At 37.9% G+C, this 22635-nt stretch overlaps 1 pseudogene; it reads left to right on the top strand.

Annotated features, from left to right (window-relative positions):
• Positions 1 to 13685: 13685 nt before the first annotated feature.
• On the top strand, positions 13686 to 15384 carry LOC143623155 (AAA-ATPase At3g50940 pseudogene; annotated as a pseudogene).
• The last annotated feature ends 7251 nt before the right edge of the window (positions 15385 to 22635 follow it).

The following is a 22635-nucleotide window of genomic DNA, read 5'->3' as shown; positions in this document are numbered from 1 at the left end:
CGCAAGGAAAGCCTCCCAATGGTGAAGTACCCCGCCTGTTCCCGCAGCTGCGGATACAAGCCATCAGGGAAGGCTACCCGCACTAACAGCAAGGCTACACGCACAAGGTGTTAGCTACTTCAGTAGTCACATGAAGGAATGAGCAAGGCGGGAATGCTCCCGCCCAAGTGAGCCAGTCCGTATGCTTCTGGAAGGTCTTTCGTACTATACCTACTAAGGTATGGGCGGAACAGACAAATTGACCAGAGCAGCCCATGAACCAATCACAGGGTGACAGCTCACCGACAACAATACGAGGAGGAGCACCCTCTAGTACTGTTTGTCACTATTAGCCGCTGCCTACTCACCAACCCTTACGAGGGGACGTGCGCAGCCTACAGTTGGTGGAACAGTGCGTAGCCGGCAGTAAAGGAACAGTATACAGCCGACCTTATTACTGTTGGCCGTAACCTATCCACCAACCAGCATGGCCTGTGCATAGTCCACTGTTGGTAGAACAGGAATACTATTCAGCCGGCTGTACCTGCTTGGAAACCTACCCTCGGCTATAAATACTCCAACACCTTGGAATGGTAAGGACATCATCTGATATCTCAATCTTATCTAGCAATCTCTTAATATACACTTATATTCAGAGCAATCTAGTCTGATTCTCACGCCGGAGGGTGGTCACAAGGAGGAACCCCCCCTTCTCAGTGACGAGCTTACGGTGTCTGTTTTGCAGGTCCCCTGAAGAACAACCTTCTCTGCTGGACCTCATCCGTGGGAAACATTACTTAACCCCCAGATTATCTATAATCTGTCCAGGGTTCACTTAGTGTTTCTTCATTGGCGCCATCCGTGCATAAAAGCTAGAACTAATTTAGTTTTTTCAAAATTTCTGAAGAAATGGTTAACGTTACTCCGGTCCCAAGGCCAGTAACCGACCAAGAAACCCCGGTAACCACAACCCCAGCAACTGGGGGGAACACCGGCGGTTACACAAATCTTACGAACACTACCCCGACTACCCAAGCCGGGGCAAGTGCAGTAAATATTCCACTGGGGTTCACTGATGCCCAGTTGGAAAAACGAACGAGGGCCCCTCGCCAAACACTAGATCAAGTGAAGGCGTGGGCCGAAGCACGTCAAAGAGAGTTCCAAGCTGAATTGGATGAACGCTTGCGTTCAGTTCAACAGGCTGACGAATTTGGCAGTACTCGCCAACAGCTCAACATGAACAGCGAGTGCGAGTACTCAGACGAGGAAAGAGAAGAATCCGATACCGACGCAAACCCTCGCCATAAGGCGAAAGGGAAGCGTAAGGAAACGGACTTCCAGCCAAAAAGGAATTTTGGGGAAGCTTTTAAACCAACAAATGCGGAGAGAAACCCGCGTGACTTCTCAAAAACCTTTAGTCCAACTGCTACAAATGCAGGAAAGTCAAAGTTTGCAAGGGACATTGCGGAAGCAATCGCCCCGAGAAGTGCCAAACAAATGTCTAACATTGGCACTTATGATGGTCTATCCGACCCAGACGACCACCTGAACAGATTCATTGCGGGGGCAACCGTCAGTAACTGGACGGAACCCACGTGGTGTTATATGTTCCAGATGACTCTGGTTGGAGCGGCCAGGGCATGGTTCGATCGTTTGCCGGTCCACCACATATATGACTGGGCGGACTTTCAGAACAAGTTCAGCCAGCACTTCAGCCAACAGAGGAAATACACTGAGGAACAGTGGACGATCCTCAACTGCGTTAGAGAGGAGGATGAATCTTTATTAGACTTCATCACCCGCTTCAACTTCAAAAAGCTAAGTCTCGGCAACGTAAGTGAAGATCTTGTTCGCGCCGCTTTCATCCAAGGCGCCGAATACCCGGAGCTTATCCGCACATTGACGGGTAAGGATGGTATGCCATCAACATGGGATGCCATCATGACGGCGGCCAAGCGCTTTGACGAGACGGAGAAGCAACTGGGAAGGGACCTTCCCCAAAGTACACACCTCTACACGCAGAGGACAAGAGAGAACAATGTCCGGATCGCCCGGCAGAACAAAAAGAGGAAGCTAGGTATCTGGCAGTCAAGGGTAAACTTTGACACCTCATCCAGCTCTCGCCCTCTTGTTGGCGGAAGAGATCGCACACACCCTTCAAGCCAAAAGCACCGGTGGACGCCACTCACCAAAAGCGTCACGGAGATATTTGCCACTGAAAAGCTACCGTGGCCAAAAGCTCCAGTGATCCGGCACCGACCTAATGCGGATCAGAGCAAATCCTGTGACTTCCATGGGACAAAAGGTCACGGTACGGAAGAGTGTACAGCCTTGAAGGATATTATTGAAGCATTCGTCAAGGATGGAAGACTGGCACACCTGGTGGCATCAATCAAGAAGGGAGGACGGAACGACAACCGGTACCGAGGCAACGGACGAAAGCCCGTTGACATCAGCATCAACATGGTTCATGGTAACATCAGAGGAAGAAAAAGGCGAACGCCAGAACCATGTGCGTGGAAGGAAGCTGAGGTGCGCTTCCCGCGAGTGCCAGGAGGACCCAGCAAAGAAGGCCCTATCGTCATCAAAAGCCAGCTGGGGCACTACATCACCTCCCGCACTCTTGCTGACAACGGCGCATCGTCGACGGTGATGTACAGGCAGTTCTTCGACAAGCTTGATGACGAAGACAAGGAACGCCTGGAAACGATCTGCGCATCGATGGAAGGGTTTGATGGCAGCACAAACACCCCCCTGGGTATCCTATCTTTCCCTGTCACTCTTACGGATGGGAAGCACTCCCGCACTGAAGATGTGGACTTTGTCGTGATGAGGAAGCCACACCACACATACGACATTCTCTTCGGGAGAGACGGGATGGCAAGATTCAACGCCGTGGTATCCTCAGTCCACGGCATGATGGGATGGCCAACAGCTGAAGGTGTAGCGATGATCACCGGCATTCCCCAGAATTTGGTGAGCGATAACGGCACCAACTTTGCTGACAAGAAGCTACAACAATGGCTGAAAGAACTTCAAATCACCCACACCTTTACCTCAGTGGCACACCCGCAAGGTAATGGTGAGGTGGAAAGAGCAAACAAGAGCATCGTCGAAGGCATCAAGAAAAGACTCTTGGAACACAGATCCGGTTGGGTGGACGAGCTTCCGCACGTCCTTTGGGCAAACAGAACGCTGAAGAAGGCCAGTACGGGAGAAACCCCGTTCAGCCTCACTTATGGCACTGAAGCCATGGTCCCAGTCGAGATTGGTTTACCCTCACCAAGGGTCTTGATTCAGCCAGAAGACAATGATGCGGAAAGACGGTTAGACCTTATGCTAACCGAGGAACGCAGAGACTTAGCCGCAGTGCGTGAAGAGAACTACAAGCGACAAATGCAAAAGTACTACAACACGCGGGTAAAACTCTGCAACTTCAAAATAGGAGACTACATACTGCGTAACAACGAGGCTTCGAACCAACAACGCCCAGGAAAGCTGGCCCCGGTCTGGGAAGGGCCATAAATTATCAAAGAAGTTCTGGGAAAGGGCGCATACCGGCTCGAAAGGCTCGATGGCACTCCCATCCCAAGAACATGGAATGGAGCTCAATTACGCAAATGTTACATGTAGATCAATTCCAAACTTGTAAAGAAAAGGCCTAGAGCCACTTCTAATGGAAATGATTCTCCTTTCATAATGTGTTAACTTTACCTTTATACTTACGAACTTCCAACACTGGTGCCGGTATTCACCGCATGAATGGGGAAGAAGTAAGTCGTTAAGTGTGGAAGGCGGCAAAACCCGCATAAACACACCGTTAAAAATAAGGAAAACCTACACGCAGGTCAGATGTAAGTAAAGTTTAGCCATCCTTGTAAGTGCAAGTGACGGTCCTACCCGCACAATCACGAACAAGGAAGCAAAACTTCAACCTATCATCTACCACGTTCAAAGGTTATCCTAAAAAGGATAAGGAAAACCTACACGCAGGTCAGATGGTAAAGTTTAGCCATCCTACTACGTGCAAGTGACGGTCTTACCCGCACAATCACGGAAGAGGAAGCAAAACTTCACACCTATCTACCACGTTCAAAGGTTAACTTATCCTCAAAAGATGAGGAAAACCTACACGCAGGTCAGATGGTAAAGTTTAGCCATCCTACTACGTGCAAGTGACGGTCTTACCCGCACAATCACGGAAGAGGAAGCAAAACTTCACACCTACCACGTTCAAAGGTTAACTTATCCTCAAAAGATGAGGAAAACCTACACGTAGGTCAGATGGTAAAGTTTAGCCATCCTACTACGTGCAAGTGACGGTCCTACCCGCACAATCACGAAGAGGAAGCAAAACTTCACACCTATCTACCACGTTCAAAGGTTAACTTATTCTAAACACTTGGAAAATTGCTAATTTAAACTAAAATATGCAAGTCATATAACGTTTATAAAGCAAGGAATCCAATAAAAGAAACGGTCTTACCCGCACAAAAGATTTATATTTCATAAATATTCGTTACAAGAATGGCCGGGTAACAACCCGCCTACAAGAGTAAATCTATACAACTATATCTATCCTAGCAGCGGGAAGGGATCTTCAGGATCAGGCTTCAGGGCCACTTCCACTTGGACCAGCCCCATCAGTAGAGCGTGGCAGTTCAAGGAAAGCTCTGAGGATAGCTAGCCCGTCATCAGCAGCAGCAACTTCATTCACCTTCTCCACCACTGGATGCGGGAAGGCGGCGTATTGATTTACTGCTTGGTCGTATACAGCTTCGGTATCTACATTGAATAAAGGGAAGTTGGAAGGCGGGATGCCTTTCTCAACGAACCCTAGACCAAGCAGAAAGCCGGCCTTTTCCCCATCCTCGTGAGAAGCGTTGAGGGCTGCGCTCATAGCATCGTCGTAAGATGTCTCTGAGAAGACCCGATGCACAACCTACAAAAGAAAATATACAAGTGAAACCTTTTCTATTTACAAAGAAAAGCGTAAAGACATGAAAACATACCTGAGACAACGCTTCTCGAAGAAGCCATTCCTTGGCAGCCAGAGCTTCTTGGAGGGCAGCTTGAGCTTCGTTACGGGCGCGTTCGGCTTCACTCTTGTTGAGGTTGGCAAGCAACACCTCTTTAGCCGCAGCCTCTTCGACGCCCTTTAGCTTACGCTCGGTATGGTCAAGCACCCCCCTCTGGTCCAGGATTTCTTGAAGCTTCTTAGCATCCTCCATTGCCAAGGCATCATGAGCCTGCTGGAGAGCCTCTAATTTTGCTTTAAGCTCTTCATTCTCCACGCGTAGAGGCTCAGCAACAGCTTCAGCCTTGGTGGCCCTCTCGGTTGCGTTCCTCGCAGTTTCCTTAGCCAGCCGAAGCTGTTCATTAACAGCTTGGGCAGCCTTGGAACGGGCCTCGAGTCGAGCCTGAACTTCAACCTCAAGGGCCTTGAAGGCCTTCTCCTTCTCCGCAGCCGCTGCGGAGAGTTTTTGGTTCTCCTCCCGGATAGCCCGCGCCTGAGCTACTTCTTTAGCGCGAGCTGCTTTTAACTTGTCGTTTTCACGACAAAGCAGCTCGACGCGCGGCTGCATCCGGGCGAGGAGAACCCGAAGCTCATTGCTTAGCCTACCCTCTTGGTAGCTAGCCATGGCTTCCCCCAACGCACCACTGGGAGCAGCGTGACGAGCCCATTCCACGCACTCCACAGGGGTACGAAGGGTTGTTCCTCGGCGTATGTTCCATCGCGGAACATACACTTCATTGGAATCCGACACTGCAAAAAACAAAAAGCAGTTAGGAAAAGATGATAAAAAATATATGTGAAAAAGGGCCAAAGGAACCCTACGCACCTGTAGGGTCAATAACAGGCCGATAGCCGCCGAACCCATCACCTGAACCCAAAGGAAATCCATCCAAGAGGTCAGGCAGATGGGAAGGTGGCAAAGATTGGCGGGAAGCCCCATGCGTACCTGAGGGACCGGCCGCCGTGGCCGAGGGCGGGGGCATGGTAGCAGCCGCAGTGGTCGCCGCCGCAGTCGCTGCCGCGGAATCCGCAGCAATGGTAACCGCCGGCTCGGTGAATGATGCTGTAAAAATCGCACTCACGGCCGGCGGTGATGTCATCTCGACTGGAACAGTCGGCTCAAAGGAGTGAGCAACTGATCCAGCGGAAGCAGGCGCAGGCGCCTGGGTCGATGCCTCAGGTAGGCTGACAAAGCCTACCGTCATTGGCGGAGAGGTACTACTCGGCCCTTCACCCTGGAATGCGTCAACATCCACGCCTGCGTAAAGAAGAAAAGTGTTAAAAAGGATAAAGCTAAGATAAAAGCTGAAGGAAGTTGTACTTACGGGTTTTCTTGAGCCTGAAAGTACGAACGGGCGGGGATGAACCCGATGGAGCCGGCCTCTTTGCGCCGGTCACCGTCGTCTTCGTGGGCTCTCCGGAGGTGACAGTCGCAACCTCCGGAGCCGTGGTCTTATCACCACCGGGATTCCCCGCCACCTCCTCGCTCTCAGTCTCTGAGTCAGACAGAGGCACCGGATCGGCAGTGGAGGCCACCTTCTCCTTTCCCTTCCCGCCGGCAGCCTTCTTCTTCCGCACCAACGGAGGACCATCTGCGGATTCCTCATCAGAACAGACGATTAGAGGAATTACAGCAGAAGTTTCAACATTGAGGGGTCGAGGGTTGAAGAGCGCCTAACCTGGCCGCCTGGCGCTAAGGATCTCATGGCCTAGCGGATAGACCTCCACGAACCGATCCGCAGTTTGTTCGAGGATGGGCAACTCGTTCTCGTCAAGAGCGCGAGTACCCATCCGTACGGGACCGTCAGCCTCCCGCGGGTTAAGGAGCGACTTCAGGTCGTTCCCCTCTGAAATAAACAGAGAAAAAGTTAGAAGAAATTTAAAATCAACAAAAGGAAAGAAAGCATACCGTAAGGAACAGAGTTCGAACCGTATTCGAGGACGATCGGAACCTTCTGCGCGTCCGCCGCCTTCCAGACCCGGCTCATCCCCAACATGACCATCCCGGACTCCGCAAACCGGTAAACCGGAGATTGGACCCGAGATATCCTCGAAAACCATTCCGCCTCCTGGTAGTTGGAGGCGTGAAGGCTTGGGAGAGCTTGCCCATTCTTAAACTTCATGGCAAGGGGAATGGCGCGAGCGGAGATAAAGAAGAACTCCCGCTTCCACGCGCGAAGACTGCGCTCGGTCGCGCAAATAGGGTTGTCAGGGTATACCACCCCTGGATGCACCTCCAAGTGTAGAAGGTCATCAGGCGGTCAACATGGGGCTCGATGCCCAAAATCCGGCACACCCACTCGAAGTGGCGAATCTTGGCGATCGCCATGGGGTGCAGCTCGGTCAGATGAACACCGTGCCTCTCAAGGACACGGTAAACAAACTTTGTCAATGGGAACCTAAGATTCCCATAGACAAAGAATGCTGCATAAACCCCGATCTTGCCTCTGAGGGCATCGTACACAGTCTGATGGGGTTCAGGAAACTCAGGCTCGAGAGGATCGAGCATGAACTTCCTGACAACATACCGGTACAGATCGCCGGGCAGAGCACACTGGCACTCGCCAGCAGTACTCTTGTCATCGGCTGCAGACTCGAGATCACGTGAAGACATCTTGCAGAAAGAAGAAAACGATTTCGGGAAAATGCTTGCCTGAAAAGGTGAGTATTTGCCGGAAATCGCTAAGAAGAAGAAGAGAAGGGTGAAAGTGTGGATTACAAAGAGCCCTCTCCCCCTTTATATACTAATCGCAATTAATGCGATGAATTTAATGCGGAAGAGAGAGAAAACGAAGGTGCAATGAAACCACGACACGTGGCAAAAAGCAAGCTGGCAACAGCTGTTGACAGGACGCATACCATTAATTTCGCGGCCACGCGCCCGAAAAATCGCGCCCACGCGCCTGAAAAAGCGTCTGGAATGACCATGTACTGTCACGTCACCATAACTTCCTGCACGTCCTGACACAGTCAGAAGAAACCGTCGCACGACGTTTCAGATGTTTGGACTGTTCCTATCTTTCCACCAACTCTTCAAATTTCAAAATTCAAAATTCAAAAAGATTCAAGTGAGCGGGAAAATACCCCTTACCTTGGCAACCAAGTAACCGTAAGACGGACGCGGGTACAGTGTCAAGGCAAAACCCTTCACATACCTAGCACCCGCAGGGAATTGACGCCAGGAATACCTTGGAAATAAAGTAACCGTAAGACAAGTGCGGGTACAGTGTCAAGGCAAAACCCTTCACATACTTGGCACTCTGCAGGGAATCCAAACCAAGAAGGATCTTCTGGGCAATGCTTGCGGAAACGGGAATAACATCCCCGCATGACGGGAACGTCGAGAACTGTATTGTTTGAAACTCCAAGATGGAATTGGTGGTTTTAGCATAATTGATCACTATGTTGAAAACTACCAAGACCCCATGGAGAATCCACACAAATGGGACTCAACGCTCCTGATGTGCGAGGAGGTTACAAACCTACCCGCTTCATACCCAAAGATCAAGCAGAAAAGTCGGGAATTTCTGCGTGACATCAGGAAAACCGCGGGAAGAATCACCACGGAAAACCTAAAAACTAAACCCTTTTCAAAACCCTTAGCTAAGTCCAAAAGTTCACCTCACTTATTAATAATTCATGAGAAGAACATTGGACTGGGGGGACTTGAAGAGGTAGGTCCCAGCAGAGCCCAGTTGGACCCGCAAGACTCACCTAAAACAGGGACGTCTGCGCAGTGACCAACTGCTCCAGCAGGACCCACCATGCTCAAAGAACCTTACGCGCAGTACGCCAGCTGTACCCGCAAGGAAAGCCTCCCAATGGTGAAGTACCCCGCCTGTTCCCGCAGCTGCGGATACAAGCCATCAGGGAAGGCTACCCGCACTAACAGCAAGGCTACACGCACAAGGTGTAAGCTACTTCAGTAGTCACATGAAGGAATGAGCAAGGCGGGAATGCTCCCGCCCAAGTGAGCCAGTCCGTATGCTTCTGGAAGGTCTTTCGTACTATACCTACTAAGGTATGGGCGGAACAGACAAATTGACCAGAGCAGCCCATGAACCAATCACAGGGTGACAGCTCACCGACAACAATACGAGGAGGAGCACCCTCTAGTACTGTTTGTCACTATTAGCCGCTGCCTACTCACCAACCCTTACGAGGGGACGTGCGCAGCCTACAGTTGGTGGAACAGTGCGTAGCCGGCAGTAAAGGAACAGTATACAGCCGACCTTATTACTGTTGGCCGTAACCTATCCACCAACCAGCATGGCCTGTGCATAGTCCACTGTTGGTAGAACAGGAATACTATTCAGCCGGCTGTACCTGCTTGGAAACCTACCCTCGGCTATAAATACTCCAACACCTTGGAATGGTAAGGACATCATCTGATATCTCAATCTTATCTAGCAATCTCTTAATATACACTTATATTCAGAGCAATCTAGTCTGATTCTCACGCCGGAGGGTGGTCACAAGGAGGAACCCCCCCCTTCTCAGTGACGAGCTTACGGTGTCTGTTTTGCAGGTCCCCTGAAGAACAACCTTCTCTGCTGGACCTCATCCGTGGGAAACATTACTTAACCCCCAGATTATCTATAATCTGTCCAGGGTTCACTTAGTGTTTCTTCACATTCCTTTAAACGTTTTGTCCGACTCAACAAACTATATGTTATCAAATTATTTTTTTAAAATGTCATAAGTAAAAGGAAAAGGTTTATAATATAATTATTATCTCAAGTAACATCGATTCATAATATTGGATGAAAATGAATTTGATTAACTAGTTAAGGATTATGGGTTTCTCGGTTGGAATTAGTGGATCGGTTCAGTTAATTTAACGCGGCCGACCGAGTTACGACCCGTGAGCGTTACACCTTGGACATCGAAACAAAATCCGCTTAATTTATTTAACCGGTAATGATTTTAATTAACGAGTGATTTATTATTTATATTAGATATAAATAATAGATAATATGTATCTATAATCTATAATATATATAAACGAAAACATAAAAATCCTACGTGTCGCGATGTGGTCGCTCCCCCTTTTTTTGGAGTCACCAGATTTGCTTGATTTTTAAATGGAGGCTACTCATGCATTTGACCCGAATTAATGGGTATGGGTCTTATCAAACCCAGATATTTTTAAACGGGTTATAACATCTCAATAAATTAAAAGCTAATCTCACCAAATATTTAATATAAAAATCTTATAAAGTAGGGATATACTAAAAATTAATATATGGTTTATTTAAAAAAAAGATATATATTATTAATAATTAAAAAATCAATTTTATATTAAAAAAATAAACGAGTATTGAGCATCATCAAACCCATATAACTTTTAAACCGTGTTATAACATCTCATTTATTTGTGAAACAGTTTATCATCAAACTATAAGTATATTATTAACTTTCATATAATAAAAAAATTAAATATTCAAAAAAACAAATAATATAAACCCCGTAATACAAACGAAGACATAAAAATTCTACGTGTCGCGATGTGGTCGCTTCCCCTTTTTTTGGAGTCACCAGATTTGCTTGATTTTCAAATGGAGGCTTCTTATGCATTTGACCCGAATTCATGGGTATGGGTCTTACCAAACCCAGATATTCCTTAAACGTGTTATAACATCTCATTAAATTAAAAATTATTCTCACCAAATTATTGATGTAAAATTCCTATAAAATAGGATAATAAAAATTAAAATCTTATATATTTTAAAAAATATATATATATTATTTAAATTAAAAACCAATTTGATATTAAACAAATAAATGGGTCTTGGGTCTCATAAACCCGTAAATATATTATTAACTTTCATAAATATTATTTATAATTAAAAAATCAATTTTATAGTAAATAAAATAAACGGGTCTTGAGTCTCATCAAAACCATATAGCTTTTAAACCGGGTTATAACATCTCATTTATTTGTGAAACAATTTATCATCAAACCATAAGTATATTATTAACTTTCATACAATAAAAAATATATAAATTCAAAAAATAAATTAAATATTGGAACAGACAATATAAAACAACTCCCGTAATACGAGGGATAAAAACTAGTTGTTTATATATTTAATCTATAATATATATAAACGAAACATAAAAATCTTACGCGTCGCGATGTGGTCGCTCCCCTTTTTTTTGGAGTCACCAGATTTGCTTGATTTTTAAATGGAGGCTTCTCATGCATTTGACCCGAATTCATGGGTATGGGTCTTACCAAACCTAGATTTTTTTTAAACGTGTTATAACATCTCATTAAATAAAAAATTATTCTCACCAAATTATTAATGTAAAAATCCTATAAAATAAGATATACTAAAAATTAATATCTTATTTATTTTAAAAAAGATATATATATATATATATATATATATATTATTTAAATTAAAAAACCAATTTTATAGTAAAAAAATAAACGGATCTTGGGCCTCATCTATCCATAAGTATATTATTAACTTTCATAAATATTATTTATAATTATAAAAAACCAATTTTATAGTAAAAAGATAAATGGGCCTTGGGTCTCATCAAAACCATATAACTTTTAAACCGGGTTATAGCATCTCATTTATTTGTGAAACAACTTATCATCAAACCATAAGTATATTATTAACTTTCATACAATAAAAAAATATAAATTCAAAAAATAAATAAATATTAAAACAAACAATATAAAACAACCCCCGTAATAAAAATTATTTTTTTATAAAAAAAGATATTGTTTATAATTAAGAAACAATTTTATAGTAAAAAAATATGAGGGTCTTGGATCTCACAAACCCAGATAACTTTTACACCAGTTATAACATCTTAGTTATTTGTGAAATCCTTTTATCATCAAGCTCTAATTATATTATTAATTTTCTTATAATAAATAAAATTAAATTCTAAAAATATATATAAATATTATAAACAAATAATGTAAAACAGCCCCGTAATACGAGGGACAAAAACTAGTTAATAATAAACTAGATATGAAATCCAACCGTCATGTGCTAAATCGTTTAGGGCTGGGCCCGGTTTATGGTTTTGGAAAGTTTATAATAAGGATTAATTATCGTTATAATATTTTGAGTAATGGTGACAAATCTTAACCTAAATTATTTCACATGAATCGAATGAGTTAATTTGAGTTGTTTTAAAAATTATATAGGGGTGGCTGGGTCAGGTTTTTAACTAAATGAGTCAAAATGGGTAACGTGAAATTTCACATTCTTATTTTCGGGTCAAAATGGGTCGACAAATTTGTAGATATGGGTCGATGTGAGTTAGTATCTTAAGGAAAGGTGACAGGTTCGGATTGAAACGGGTTTTGGATTGGAACGAGATCGTTTAGGTTTTGGCTCGGATAAGGTTTCGTGCCGACACGAGTTTTCGCACTGGACGAGTTGAGTTTCGGTTTCTTTCGAGTTTTCGCAATGGACGGGTCGATTTCGGATTCGTTTTCGGTTTTTTGTTTCATTTTTGGTCGGGTTTTTTCAGTTTCATTTATGCTCGGTTTCAGTTTTTTAGTTTCGTTTTAATCTATTTTCGGTTTCGATCAATTTGGTTCGGTTTTGGTTTTTTGTTTTGTTTCCGTCGACTTTTTGGTTTCGGTTAATTTCTCGGGAATTTTTTTTGAACAAAGACAACGGAGGAATATTTCAGTTTTTTTTACATTTTTTGTTTTTTATTTATATTTTGACTTATGATTTTTTATTGTTTTTTTTTTTATTTTTAGGTGTTTTTTTATCTTAATAAAAACCCTTAAAAAATTCAAAAAAATTTATAAAAAACTCATAACTCAAAATATAAAACAAAAATAAAAAAGTAAAAAAATTAAAACGTTTCGTCCGTTGTCTTTGTTAAAAAAACGACATGAAACCTGCTTTGACCTGTTCCGACCTGGACCCATTCTGACTCGGACCCGTTCTAACCCGAACCTGTTGACTGTAACATGTTCCGACCTGACCAAAACAGTTCCTTTTTTAATTGACACATTCCGACCTTAACCCGTTTCTCCCCACCCCACCCCTAATTTTGACCCTAGAAAATAACAAAGAAGCTTGCAGATCAAGTAAAAAAAAATCGGCTCCTTGCCCCTTTATACTATTTACGCTTGAAGCCACCATCGGTCCCCACGGCTAAAAGGCTGTTGGGCACCGCCGCCACACCCCGCGCCGCTGTTTGCTGTCCCTTTTGCCTGCTGCCACTGGTTGGAAACCGTTTCTGCCGCCGGTATCCGGTTACTCGTTCGTGTTCGTTGAACCTCGGTGTCTCAGCTGGTTATTCATTCACCGAGGTATATATTTATCTCATCGGTAGTTATAAGGAGTAAATATATATATTTTACTGTGCTCGTACGGTTTTGTAACCTAAATAAATAATTTTTTGACTCAACATTTTAAAAATATTATTATTTGACAAGTTGGGCTTTAAAGACTCACATTATCAATTAGTATTTAAACACGTACGTTATTATAAACCCTAATTATTCATCAACCGGAAAATCAAATAACACAACCATCGATTACGTACAAGGTATATGATACATATAATATATATATATATATATATATATATATATATATATTAATGCTTAGTTATTTATTTATTTTTTTTATGTTTCTGGTATAAAGTTATATACTCATTTACCATTTCACGTACAGGCTTCTTCAAACCATAAACAATCCAACCATTAATGGCTAACAACAAAAACGACCGGGGAGTGAAAGACACCATCGTAGCGGTCCTCTCAGGCACCGCGATAATGATCAGTCAGCACCATCTGCGAGAAGCAGGCAGTTATGTTTTAACTGGCTTAAACAATTTTGTCACCAACTTACCACAAAGGTTAACAAGGACAATGATCATAAACGAATACGACGGGCTGCATGAGAACGAGGTGTACACAGCCGTCGAAACATACATAGCTGCTAGGATGTCGGTTAATATTCAGTGTGTGACCGTTTCAAAAAACCCGAGTGATAGACATATTAAGCTTAGAATGGAGGCTAATGAATGTTATACTGATACATTCAAAGGAGTCAACTTCATGTAGTGTTTGGGTTTCAAAAAAGTAATCAACCCTCGTGGATTCGAGTGTATCAGATATGAAGTCATTTGAGCTAACATTTAATCGAAAGCACAATAATCTTGCGGTGAACGAGTATCTACCATTTATACTAGAAGAGGCCAAGAAAATGAGAAGTGAAGATAGAATGTTGAGGCTATACTACGTGGAAAACACGTTGTGGAAGTCGGTTAATATGGATCACCCGTCGACATTTGCCACGTTGGCAATGGACGCGGATGTAAAGGAGAGGGTGATCATGGACCTGGATCGGTATGTGGAGAGGCGGGAGTATTATAGGAGAGCTGGAAAGGCGTGGAAGAGAGGGTACCTGTTGTACGGTCCGTCTGGGACCGAGAAGTCTGGTTTGATTGGTGCAATGGCAAACTATTTGAAGTTTGATATTTATGATTTGGAGTTGAGTGTTGTTAAGTCAAATGAGATGTTGCGGAGGTTGTTGGTGGCGGCTGCCAACCGCTCCATACTTGTTGTCGAGGACATTGATTGTTCGATTGAGTTGTGTGATCGAGCTCATCTGAACAATCCTTCAGATCAAGAACACAAGGTAACTAGTATATCCTTGTTAACGCGTTTGTTGATTGGGTATTTGTATGCATGCATGATAACCATTAACATAACGGGACATCTAAACACACACCGTCTCAAATGACCTTTAGAATATTGTTCAAACAGCTGTTCTGACCAACAATTTTCAAAGTTGTGTTTTTTTTTCTTTTTTTTTGGTGGTGGTGGGGGGGAAGGTTAAAACGCCGTATGAATGTTTTATGTACCACCTTTGGATGGTGTGAAATCAGATGAGGGTGGTGTAGCTAGAGTACGACCCTCATCATAAAGTTGGTTGGTTCGTTCATTAGCAATTAAATATTTTTTATTATTAATATTATCAGGTAACACTTTCGGATTTCTTGAACTTTATTGGTGGTCTATGGTCAAGTTGTGGCGACGAAAGAATCATCGTACTCACCACAAACCACAAAGAAAAATTAAACCCTGCACTCCTACGGCCTGGGCGCGTGGACGTCCAGATTGAAATGGCATATTGTACACCATCCGTGTTTCGTGTGATGGCATCCACCTATTTTGGTGTAACAGAACACGATTCGTTTAAGCGGATTGATTACCTTTTGGGCAAGTTGGAGATAACCCCCACAGAGATAAGGGAGCAGCTGATGCAGGAAAGCGAACCCGACCGTGCGCTAGGTGGCCTCATCAAGTTTTTGGATGAGAAGATGGAGAAGCAAGTAAATGTTTGATATTAATTTCTATAAAATTTAAATTGTTAATGCAGAATTAATCTTGATGGGTTAATTAGAGCCTGGGTAGTTTTGTCTCTATTTAAATAATGTAAAGCTCTGACACTTTGATTGGTATATGAAGACTTTGGTCAAAATGGGAATGGTTGACCTTTTTTTTGTATATATAAGAGATGACTTTCGGTGTATGGTTCAATAAGACAGGAAGTCAAAATATAGCCGGAAAGCATGAATGGATTGTTGAATATGTGGAAACTATGTGGAAACTATGAGGTTGATTAAGCATATGTATTATTAAATAATTCAATGAACGAATAACTATTATCATAATAACTTAGTAGCAATTCAAAACAATCAATTAATCACCAATAACATATAGGTTCAGTTTTTGGTTTATATTAGGCATTTCATAGGCTACTAGGTTATTAACCCGTGTATAACACTGGTGAAAATATTTAAATTTTTGAACAAACACATGTCATTTGAAAGAATAACATAAGTTGTTATATGTTATTCGAGACGACAACATACTTTAAGTTGTAAATAATATTGATACGAAAACCAATGATTGTGAAATACAAAGATAAACCCAAACAACATTCAAATTACAACATTTGAAAACATAATCAAAAGTAAAAAATGTAAAATTCATAAGCTACTAAAAAGACTTTCTTGGAAACCATATTTACTTTATTTGTAACTTTGTCTTCCTTGTTTAATATAATAATTTTAACACCACTATTCGCTCTTGATAAAGCTACATAGAGTGTCGATGTGTAAACACCGGGTCTGTGAGATATATGTCAACTCTCGCTAGAGATTGACCTTGACTATTGTTAATGGTTATTCCAAACAGAATACAACTGGAAAAACTACATTTTCTTTAATTTAAACGAAAGTTTCTTATCTGAAGGTGTTAGACCATAACGAATTATATAAGTGCGATAAGCAGTATTAGTACCTGAAATATAAATAAAAAAAAGTAGTAAATTTTTATGAATAAATAAATTTTTATGAATATTAGAAAAAAAATTAGTAAATTTTTATGAACATTAGTAAAAAAAATATAAATAAATCCAAAGCTATGGTTCATTTTATGAATAAAAAAATTAGTAAATTTAAAAAAAAAATATTTAGTATAGTTGTATTGTAATAGATAATTTTGACATAATTATAAAAAATTTTAAAATTAAATTGGTTAATTACTCAACTTCCAAAACATATGAAAAGTTTTATTAATTTTGAAATAATAAAATGGTGTTTTTATTTAAAACATTAATTTTGATATTTAGGCATAATTAAAAAAATGATCAAATATAAGAAAATGAAAAGGTTTATTGAGGTTGAAGAGTATAGAAAGATTTAAAAGTTTGTTGCTAATTGGTCAAATTCTGTATTTAATCATGTTTAAATGTGTTATGAATATTAAGTAAAAATTAAGATACAAACGTCAAAAAGTGTTAAGCTAAACTAAAAAATAAACATTTAAAATAACCTCTTAGTGAATAAGAATTAAAGTGTCTAGCTTTGGGATCATTGATACCATGTGTCTTTGCCCATTCTTTAATCTACAGACAATCATCAAAATTTTAAAAGACAAAATGTTATTTACTTCACTTATAGCTACATATTCTTTCTTAACCTCATAAACTTATAGAATATACTTCTTGTTCAATAACTTTAAAAATGTTTTGTAACCTTAATTAAAAGTTTAAAATATGGATTTATATGATTGTATAAAAAAAGAAAATACATTAACTAATAATTAATTTTTGTTTACCTTAATAAAAACATGAAAATTAAAAAAATTTCAATAGAAACAATAATACATTATTTAATAATTAATATTTGGTTAACGTAATTAAAACACATATTATAGGAATCTTTATAAAAACGTAAATACATTGATTAATTAATAATAATTTATTGGTTACCTTAATTAAAACGCGGTAATTAAAAAATTATAATAAAGAAATATTTGTTAACTTAAATGCGCGTTTGAACTAAAATCATTTTACTCGGAACTCACATTTTCGCGAACATGTTTTTGATATATGACCCGAGTCTGTTTTGACAAACATTTTTAAACAATACTACAATATAATCATTCAAAGTTTCCATATACTTTAAAATTGCTTACTTTGGCAATGCCAATATAACATGTGAATTACATATGACATTGATGCATTTGAGAACCTCATGTTCTTCAAAATAGTTGGTTGCAACCTGATAAATTATATCTCACATTACGTGAATACTAATATCAGATCATATTAAACATTAAAGAAATAATATTAGACATTAAACATAATTCATAATGTATGATTAAATGTGACTTTTATTATTCCATAGTTCAAATAACCTGGGTGTTATTAAAAACATTAATAGTCAATCATTTAAATTTAAAACTGTTTTGAATTCGAATTTTAAATCATGTATATTTTAAAAACTGTTTTGAATTCGAACTCGAATTTAAAACTGCTTTTGATAATTCATACAGCAGTCGATGATATAAATTTAAGTAAATTAATAAATAAATCAATATGAAAAGATGTTATTAAGCTTAGTACCAAATGTTATGAAACTGAATCTCTTAATCTCTTGAAAATAAAAAAAGTCAACACATTTTCCTGTTTATATATGTAATAATTAAAGGTTTTAATTACAACTAATTCATAAACCGGTGATTTTGCATAATTATGGTAAATTGAATGATATGTAATTTTGGTAATTGAATGTGATTTTAATCCGGTCATTCAAATGATTTTAAATTTTGAGATATTTGATGAAATTAGAAAAGTTAATCTCACCAATTTTATTATAGGAAGTAATTAATTTTGATAAATGACTATCATAATGTAAATTAAGAAAATTTAGAAAATTATTAAATGATTTAATTATATTCGAAAAGAGCCTTTGAATATAATTTAAATTTGGAAAAAAGTAAACTCTAAACTGAAAAGTTATTATCTAGCTAGTCATCAAAGTAATATCAATTATTAAGTTAAAATTTGAATTTGAAATGAAAATATTTTCGAAAATAGTGAATAAATTTCTAATTTGCCATTAATATTTAATGCTGATAATTAATAAACATTATAAAGAATAATCAACTATATTTCATTTCCGAATTATATAATAATCAATTGAATTACATAAATTGTGAAAAATAAATAAATACATGAATACTAATAGAAATATACATCAATATTAAACAAAATAAAGACATCTTATCAAACAATCTTCAATCCATGAAATTAGCTATATCAAGTTGGGGACAATAACTTGAAATGATAAAATTAAATATTAATATTAATATCACATAATAAATAAATTACAAATTATAGAAGATTTGAATCATGTGAAAAAAATGTAAAATTGATGTTAAATTTACAACCGAAAAATTTGAATCACGTTACCGGAAAAACGAAATAGTGAAGATCTCTATTGAATCTTCGATTTTGATATATAACCCAAAGAGATTATAAAAAAAATCATATAATTATTAATAAAAATATAAACAAAAACGGAAAACAAAATAATTGCAATTGATATAAAACCTTACCGGAATAATGTGATAAGAGAATAAAGTATGAAATATAAGTCTTTTAACCAATTGATTTAAAATAAGTCAAAGTTACAAAAACTTACAGTCAAAGAAGTTATAGCGACTTAAGTGTTAAGTTTGGAGTTTTCAGCCGGTGTCATTGGCATAATAAGAAAAGCATCCGAAATAGCTTGAACACCAGTTTGAATAAACAACCAAAATATTAACGCATATATCGGCATATAAATGTGGAATATGATTTTATTAGAGTGCTTACTAAATCCAAAGACAAAATCATTGATGCTCATTCTCGAGTCATGGGTACTTTTGAAAGATTGGCTACATAACAAAATGATATCATGTTAAATATTCATAATAATTTTAATAATATATTTTACATAAATCTAAAACTAATTTTAATAATATCATCTGACAGTAAAACACAAAAATTCCATATATTATAACCTAAAGTGAGTTGAAATCTTCCATATGTATTATCATAACTAACCTAATTATTATAACCTAAATAGAGTTGAAATCTTCCATTTAAATTATCATAACTAACCTTATTGTTTGTTGCCTTGATACAATTCAACCTATATGACTTAGAAATAATCTTCGTTTTTCCTCTTTTCTAGAAAACCATATGAGAACAATAACACTTTTAACCCAAAAAACTAAATAACAAAATGAACGATATAAACACAAGAAAAAATATAAACCTTAGAAATAAAGATAATCGTTTTTGCTTGGTGGTGGTGTGATAGTGTAAGAATTCGTGTGTGAAAGTGAAGTATTTATACAATAATAGTAAAATATTTGAATTTTGGTAGACTTGAATAAATATGGAATGTATATACGGAATTAATTAAGAACAAAAAATTAGAGAATTTTAATTACCTTAAAGTATGGACAAAAATTAGGGGATGGGTATTAATTGCTTTTCAAATTTTGAATTACTAAAATGTAATTTTGTTAATTTATATTGTAAATACAAATTAATTGAATTCATGTCTTTAAATCTAGACTATATATATTTAAACAAATATCAACCCCATATACATCAATTACATTTTATAATACTCAAATGATAAAATTTAAATTTAAAATCAACCTCATATATTTAAATCATTAATTGCTAAATTTAGAATAAGTCAATCGGTCAACATACGTATTTATAGTAAGCTTTATGGATGCTTAGTCAAATAGTTAATCAAATAATAATTAATTAGAATATAGAAATTCCATAATTAAATATTTCCTTTTATTAGGTTCTTAAAAGGTTTTAAATTTAAATTTTCAGAACGGTATATATGACGAAATTGACATTTGTGGATGGTTCTTATTATTTTATTCCTAAAGGTTTGCTTAATAATTACGCATAGTATAACTGTTGATATAAGTAAAACTTTATATTTGTGTGAGTCAATCGGTGAATTTCATAAATTTTCAGAAATATAATATTAGAACCAATTATACTAAACTTAAATCCGCGATATATTTATATTGAATCCTATTGATGAAATATAAATTAATTATCAAAATTATCTATTATCTAAATACATTAAAATTGAATTGTTAATGTGACATGACTGTAATTTTTCTGGTAATACACTATTTTAAGGAAAATGTTAAATATTAATTACTTCATCAAAATGAATAAGTATTTGAACTGTTATTTTTAATATGATATAATTTAGTCGTGATAATTTCGTAAATATCATTAATTGTCTAGAAATTCCCCAAAATGAATATAATTAGCCGGAGTCAAAAGTATGAATTATAATTATTGACTTGAAAGATAATTATAAAAGATTCAAGATTAAAATTAAATTAAATATGAAAGTGAATAATTAAAAAGAATTGATTGTATCTTATTTAAATATATTATTGATTTATTTTATTAAGATAAAAATTAGAGAAGTGATTGATATACATGGAAGGTTTAATCAACAACCAATATGAAAAGGGGAAATCGACTTAAAGCCTATTACTTTAATAGTATAGTTAGATTAGATTGACCTTCAATTGTCTCGGTGTAACATGCAACAATTAACAGGAAATTACAAAACAAAATAAACTCACTGTTTGACTCAAATCCTAGGTTTGACTCAAATTTAACCAAACCACCACCACCACCAGTTTGTCGTTGCCACCGTCACCGCCTTCCAATATCCGGCCAAACCTAAATCATCATTACCATATTATGTAATAAATAACATAGGAACCTGAAATGTAATTGTTGAGTAGCATAGGAGGTTACTGTGAACAAGTACACTTGTACTTAGTCGATGAATTATAACAGGGTATCGATAATTTGTGTAAAGTTCATTTCACTCTCTCTATCTCTAGTTTTCTTCTCTCTCTCATAATCGATCCTAACACATCATTGTAAGTCAATCTCAAACAACATTGTTAATTAGTTTCAAACCATAAAGTGTATTACCCGAATTTTACAGCATTAAATAACAAAAACAACAACAACAACAACAATAATAATAATAATAATAAACACAATAACTTGATAAATAGTTATGATAAGTCAAAATGTTAGAATCATATAAGACAATTTAAAAACAATTTTAGCTAATGTTTAATAAGGATCTATATTAAATGGTTTGAATGAAATAGTAGACCAACTTCAATATTCTTGTTTCATCCTCCTAGTGTTAGTTACATTTCACCTCCGTACGTTTTGCCGGAAGACTTAAGTAGCCATAAAAGTTGGTGAATCATAGTTAAGTTTGGTCATACAAAGTCAATCTGATTACTCGCCGGCAAAATTTAACAACTCTAATACGTTAATGCCAAATATGACCAAATGAGGCCTATATCAACCACTAAAAGATATTATAACACCTAAAAGTCAACACAACTAATTAATTATAAGTTTATAACCCATTATAAACTTCATCAATACTGGACAATTATGGATATAACTGATTAAATGTAAGATAATAAGATCTATTATCATCATTGTCTCTGTAACTAAGCACATAGGAGGTTGTGTGACACGTGACGTCCCAATCACCAACGACAAAATTTACGAAAAGTAGTATAGTGGTAAAAAGCCTTAAAGCCCCCTTTCAACCATTATACGATTATTAATTTTTTAATATAAATATAAATTAAAAAAATGATTGGACAAGGCATCCCCCCCCCAAAATCGTTGTATATACAACGAACTCACCCAAAACTAACCTCAAAACTAAGGCGTGTACACCTAGTTTTGAAGCTAGTTTTGCTCCCACAACATAACCACCAGACTATTAAGATCCGATATGACTAATTAAGATATGCATGACACATTGTAGCTCATTACAATAATCTATCTTGCTCAAAGTAAAAAACTGGTTGATCAAATTGTTTAAAATATAACCCCAAAATGGTAAAATAAAAACATTGTTGATGATTCATATTTGGTAGCTTATGCTTAAAATTGCCATTGTAACCGACACTAGAATAGTTGAATGCCATTTTGATTATGTTAATGATTAACATTAAATTTGCAGTTAAAAGCAATAGAATTCATTGACCATTCAATCCATTAAAATAAAAAGAATCCATCAAATCCAAAAAACATCAAACCATTGATCAAGACTTTGTCTACACATCTTTGTTCAAAATTCAAAATTAATCCCACATCTATATTCCTGTCTTATTGTCTAAAATGTTGCAGCTTCCTACACTATAATGTTGCAGCCTCGTACCTCACGGGGGTCAGTGTCAAAAATTCATAAACTTC

This window comes from Bidens hawaiensis, unplaced genomic scaffold (genome assembly GCF_021521415.1).
Source record: "Bidens hawaiensis isolate Kalapana, Puna unplaced genomic scaffold, B.hawaiensis_p1.1 tig00003356_1, whole genome shotgun sequence".
Lineage (NCBI taxonomy): Eukaryota > Viridiplantae > Streptophyta > Magnoliopsida > Asterales > Asteraceae > Bidens > Bidens hawaiensis.
This window is presented reverse-complemented; position numbering and strand designations above follow the sequence as displayed.